Source organism: Sus scrofa, chromosome 18 (genome assembly GCF_000003025.6).
Source record: "Sus scrofa isolate TJ Tabasco breed Duroc chromosome 18, Sscrofa11.1, whole genome shotgun sequence".
In the NCBI taxonomy this organism is placed as follows: Eukaryota; Metazoa; Chordata; class Mammalia; order Artiodactyla; family Suidae; genus Sus; species Sus scrofa.
Window position 1 is genome coordinate 50,521,115 of NC_010460.4, and position 6,636 is coordinate 50,527,750.

A 6,636-nucleotide genomic window follows, 5' to 3' on the forward strand; every position below is an offset into this window, starting at 1 on the left:
AGTCGGGGGCTTTTACTGACACGGGGAACCCTTTAGTGTGAGTTGGAGTCACCTGGAGAGCTGATTCCTGAACCCACACCACGTGCACACAAACATTTCATGTTTCTGGTTGAGCAGGTCCGGTGGAGCCTGAGAAGCCACATTTCTCACAAGTCCCCTGGTGATGCTGATGCTACTAGTTGAGGATCAACACTTTGGGACTCACTAGAAATCACAAAAATTCTGGGAACAATTACCCCAGTTGCCATCAACAGACAGAGGTCGGGAAGCCTTTACCCTGAGGCACTGGTTTTACCATAGCCCTGCTGAATTTTTTAGCTTGATGAGAAGTTGTCACCTCCCAAATTGAAGGACTAAGTGTAGCCAGGCTATAGCCCGAAGCACTCTATTGGAGCCAGAGCTTCCAAGCAAAGGAGTATTACTTCATAGTTTGGCTGTTCTGGATGTTGTAAGTTAGGTTCTATCCCTGAATCTGTCATAAACTAATAGCGTGACTCTGAGCAAGGATCGTTAACACTTAAAGATCCTTGAATCCTACAACAGTGTCTAGTTTCCCGGAGAAGCCATTGGGTCTTCAGGAAAATGAGAGCCACCTGGTGGTCAGTACTGAAATCTTTTTGATGACCATCGCGAGGTGCTACCGTTTGTAAACTCATTCATTAGCTCGTTATTGGGCGGATACCATATGCCAGGTATTGTACCAAGTGTAGAAGATACGGTCCATGATCCAGATGGAATTTATGGTTTAGTTTGGAGAAGGAGAAAACTTTTTGGAGGAACTAGAAGGAACTGGGTTACATTGGACCAAAGGTGACTTTAGGTTCAAATGTTCTGGTTTATGTGACCCCCGGTCTCCAGGAGACTAGGGTGGGTTGCCGCTCAAATTTCCTAGACACACCCCCTCCTCAGGGAAACACTTCTGCGCAATCTCAAATCCGGAGACGTTTCTTCTCCGATAAACGAAGACTTCGCTGGTTGCATTTCACAGATATGTTCTACTTTAGGTGTATTTTCCTTGCAGGTAAACAACTTGAGTGTAAAATTAATAAATCAATAAATGAAGTGATTTTCTGCTGAGAATTCATTCACCTGGATTATTCACCTGGATACAGGGACTCCATTACCTTAGCTTTTGTGTTACGAGACTGTTGATAGGAATAAGAGAATTTGTCAGAGTTTTTGTTTTGTTTTGTTTTTTGGTCTTTTTAGGGCCTCACCCTCAGCATATGGAGGTTCCCAGGCCAGGGGTCAAATCGGAGCTACAGCTGCCAGTCTACACCACAGCCACAGCAACGCAGGATCCAAGCCGTGTCTTCGGCCTACACCACAGCTCACAGCAACACCAGATCCTTAACCCACTGAGTGAGGCCAGGGATCGAACCCACAACCTCATGGTTCTTAGTCAGGTTCGTTTCCACTGCGCCATGATGGGAACTCCATCATTTGTGAGGGGTTTTTTTTAATTTGTTATGTGATATACAGTGAGTTGTCTGTCTGTACATTTTAAATTATACCTACATCCAGCTTCTCATCTTGAAGTTTTTGCTTAGAATTCAGAAAGAGCCTTTATGAATATATAGCATTCTCTGTAACACATAGTTCAGAATAGAGGTAATATAAAAAAAGGAAGCAGGAGTTCCCATCATGGCATAGCAGTAACCAACCCAACTAGCATCCCTGAGGACTCAGGTTCGACTCCTGGCCTCGATCAGTGGGTTAAGGATGTAGCATTGCCATAAGCTGTGGTGTAGGTCACAGACACAGCTTGGATCTTGTGTTGTTGTGGCTGTGGTGTAGGCCGGTAGGTGCTGCCCCGATTCAACCCCTGGCCTGGGAACCTCCATGTGCCATGGGTGTGGCCCTAAAAAGACCAAAAAAAAAGAGAGAGAGAGAGAAAGCATGTTCGGTTCTGAGGGAGAAGAGCAAAAAACAGTCCTGTGAGGGAAGGAGAGCTGTTGTCAGCAACATGGAATGCTGCGGTCCAGCAGCTGCGGGCTTTCCAGCAGAGAGAACCCGGCTGGTGACATCACTCAGGCAAGTGACTCATCTGGGCCGTGGGATGTCATTAGTCTGCTCCTCCTCTGACCCCACACCTTTTCTGGTAAGGACTGCAAGCTCTCTTTTGGACACAACTGCTCATTCCACCAAACCTATGTCAGCTCAAGGGTTTTTGTGTGTGAACAAGAATCAAGTTTGTGGGGAACAGGGTGTGTGTCGGGGGTGGGGGGGTAGGTGGTTGCGGTGTTTCCACACAGTAGCTACCATTTAGCCTTCAGAGGCCACTCGTCGATGGGACCAGCTCTTCTATTTGGCCTGAAAGCTGCTCCCATCTGCCCTCTGAGGACCAGGTCTGACATCATTGCTAGGGTGTGTTCTGGAACAGAGCTGGAGGCGGTGGGCATTCTTTGGTTCATTAAGCCCAGCAGGGGCCTTTCCATGTGCCCATCAAACCTACAGATTTGGTTCTTCTCAGGATTCAGTGACCAGGAAGAGTGACGTTTTCACTGTGCTCGAAACAAGAACCACATTTAACCTCTATGCTCAGAAGAAGAGCTGAATTCTCTGTAACTGGCAATGTTTCAGTGCTCGGTGTTAGAACCATTTTTTTAAAATAGTGATTTTTATTTTTTCCATTATAGCTGGTTTACAGTGCTATGTCGATGTGTTAGAACCACTCTGTGGCATTATAGACTTACTTAACAGCCAAAGAGTGGCAACAGTTAAGAATATATAACTACTCTGCCACGGCAGTTTCTGGATCCATTATCTGGGTCCTGGGGGTTCTGAATATATCAAGTAAAAGCAAATGACATAAGTATAAGAAATAGAGGCAGATAATTCACTTAAAAAGTAATACAGGAGTTCCCGTCGTGGCGCAGTGGTTAACGAATCCCACTAGGAACCATGAGGTTGCGGGTTCGGTCCCTGCCCTTGCTCAGTGGGTTAACGATCCGGCGTTGCCGTGAGCTGTGGTGTAGGTCGCAGAAGCGGCTCGGATCCCGCGTTGCTGTGGCTCTGGCGTAGGCTGGCGGCTACAGCTCCGATTTGACCCCTAGCCTGGGAACCTCCATATGCCGTGGGAGCGGCCCAAAGAAATAGCAAAAAGACAAAAAATAAAATAAAATAAAATAAAATAAAATAAAATAAAATAAAATAAAATAAAATAAATAAAAAGTAATACAAATGGTTCATAGTTATAATGAAAACATATTCTATCTCATTCACAATAAGACAAACACAAATTTTTTTTTTGTCTTTTGTCCTTTTAGGGCCACACCTGTGGCATATGGAGGTTCTCAGGCTAGAGGTCTAATTGGAGCTATAGCTGCTGGCCTGTGCCACAGCCACAGCAACACCAGATCTGAGCCACATCTGCGAACTACACCACAGCTCAAGGCAACACCAGATCCTTAACCCACAGAGCGAGACCAGGGATGGAACCCGAAACCTCATGGTTCCTAGTTGGATTCATTTCCGCTGCACACCTATGGGAACTCCGAGAAATACAAATTTAAACTATATCATTTCTCACCTATCAGATGAGAAAAACAAAAACACAAACCAACGCTCTGACAGTAAACTCGACTGGCAAGACTGTAGGTAAACAGGCACATTCATATATTGCTGTGGGAACAGAGTCCCCTGTGAAATCTGGCAATACTTATCAAAATTACCTACGGGGCAGGGGCCTTCTTCCCCCTCCCATTAGCCCTGGGAGCTATTTGCTTTTCTATAATAAAGACTTTGCTTCTTGCTGAAAAAAAAAAAAAATTACCTACAAATTAACCTCTGAGTCAGCAATTCTACTTCCAGCAATCTACCCAAAGCATATACTGGCACAATGTGAAAAATGCACAGCAGCTAGGACCCTTGGCTATGTTGCTACATGTTTCAAAGGTCTGAAAAGTGAATTCTTACAGCTATAGCTGTAAATAGAATTCATGCTTCTTTTTCATTTTTGACCAAATATCTGTGTTGAACTATAATATACTATAATCCTAACTTTTCCTTTAGAGCAAGCTGAGAGACTTTTGATTTGGAATAACATAAGAAATTCCTGGGAGTCCCCCTTGTGGCTCAGTGGGTCACAAACCCAACTAGTATCCATGAGGATGCAGGTTCCATCCCTGGCCTTGATCAGTGGGTTAAGGATCCAGCATTGCTGTGAACTGAGGTGTAGGTCACAGATGCAGCTTGGTCCCCCCCAGTCTGGAAATTTCCATAGGCCACAGGTGCGGCCGTAAAAAGAAAATAAATAAACAGATAAAAAGAAACTATAAGTTCCCACTGTGGTGCAATGGGTTAGGATCTGATACTGCAGCAGCTATGGCATAGGGTGCAGCTGCAGCTTAGATTTGGTCCCTGGCCATGGAACTTCCATATGCCATGGGTGCAGCCCCAAAAGAAAAAACAGAAAGAAAATTTTAAGGATGAGTGAGCTTAAACTGCTGAGAAATGTAGTCATCTATTATCACACTATTTCTAAATTTTATTCCTCCCACTTGAAAAACTAATACTTTTAAATACCTTTTTTTTTGGGGGGGGGCTTTTGCTTTTTAGGACTGTGCCCACCACATATGGAAGTTCCCAGGCTAGGGGTCAAATCAGAGCTACAGCTGACGCCTACACCACAGCCATAGCAACAAGAGATCTGAGCGATGTCTGTGACCTCCACCACAGCTCACAGCAATGCCAGACCCTTAACCCACTGAGCGAGGCCAGGGATTGAACCTGCATCCTCATGGATACTAGTTGGGTTTGCTATTGCTGAGCCACGACAGGAGCTCCCTTAAATACGTTTTTTATAAAGATATTTATAAAGCTGACACATAGCCAAAGTAGAAAATTTCAAAAATACTAAAAAGTGTTAAAAACCCAAAACCATCACCATAAAGATTTCATTGTTAAATGTTGATCCATTTCCTAGCAATCCATTTTCCATGTGAACGAATGAATGCTTTTAAGAAAAGCAAATCTGGGAGTTCCTGCTGTGGTGCAATGGCATCAGCTGTGTCTCTGGAGCACTGAGAGGCAGGTTTGATCCCTGGCCTGCACAGTGGGACCAGGATCCTGTGTGTTGCTGCAGCTATGGTGTGTGTCGGATCCATGGCCAAAAAAGGGCCAAAGATAGAACCTGCATCCTCATGGGTACCAGCCCGATTCATTTCCTCTGAGCCACAATGGGAACTCCATGTTTTGGCTATTCTTGGTTTCTTATATTCCATATGAATTTTAAGATGGTTTTGTCAATGTCTGCAAAGAAGCAAGCTGAGATTCTGTTTAGATCTTTCATTTTTTTTTTCACTAATGTTTTGTAGTTTTCAGAGTACTAGTGCTATTTTTGTGAAATTTAATCCCCAATACTTTCTTTTAGATGTTATTATAAATGGAACTGATTTTCAGTTTATTCATTGCTAGTCTATGGTACAGAATTGATTTTTGTGTGTTGATCTTGGACCCTGCAATCGTGCTGCACTTGTTTACTTAGTTCTAATAGTTTTGCTGTGGATCCTTATACAAGATCAGGTCATTTGTGAAGAAATAGTTCTACTTTTTCCTTTCCAATCTGGATGCCCTTTATTTCTTTTTGCTGCCTGAATGCTCTTTCTAGAAACTCCAGTAGAATGAGGAATAAAAGTGGCAAGAGCAGACATCCTCATCTTGTTCCTTATCATAAGAGTATTCAATCTTTTATCATTACGTTATGACATTAACTTCAGGTTTTTCTGATGACCTATATCAGGTTAAAGAAGTTCCCTTTTATGGAGCTCCCATTGTGGTGTAGTGGAAACAAATCTGACTGGGAACCATGAGGTTGAGGGTTCATTCCCTGGCCTTGCTCAGTGGGTTAAGGATCTGGGGTTGCCATGAGCTGTGGTATAGGTCACCGACACGGCTTGGATCTGGCATTGCTGTGGCTCTGGCATAGGTCGGTGGCTACAGCTCTGATTAGACCCCTAGCCTGAGAACCTCCATATGCCATGGGTGTGGCCCTCAAAAAACAAAAATAAAAGTTCCCTTTTAATCCTAGTTGTTGAATTTTTTTTTATGAGAGTGTGTTGCATTTTGCTAAATGGTTTTTCTGCTCCACTGATGTGACCATGTAGTTTTTGTCCTTTATTCTATTACTATGGCATATTACATAGATCAAATTATAAGGATATTGTCCTGTGGGTTTTTTGTTGTTGTTAATATCTTTGTCTCATTTTTGGTATTAGGGTGAAACTGACATTTAATGAATGGGGAAGTGTTCCCTCCCTTTTTTAAAAGGCCATACTCTCACCTGGCCATACCCAGACCTATGCCACAGCTGTGGCAATGCCAGATGCTTGAACCCACAGCTGCAGCAACACACAGGATCCTGGTCCCACTGTGCAGGCCAGGGATCAAACCTGCCTCTCAGTGCTCCAGAGACACAGCTGATGCCATTGCACCACAGCAGGAACTCCCAGATTTGCTTTTCTTAAAAGCATTCATTCGTTCACATGGAAAATGGATTGCCAGGAAATGGATCAACATTTAACAATGAAATCTTTATGGTGATGGTTTTGGGTTGTTTTTTTTTTTTTTCCTGGTTTTGGGTTTTTAACACTTTTTAGTATTTTTGAAAATTTCTACTTTGGCCATGTGTCAAAT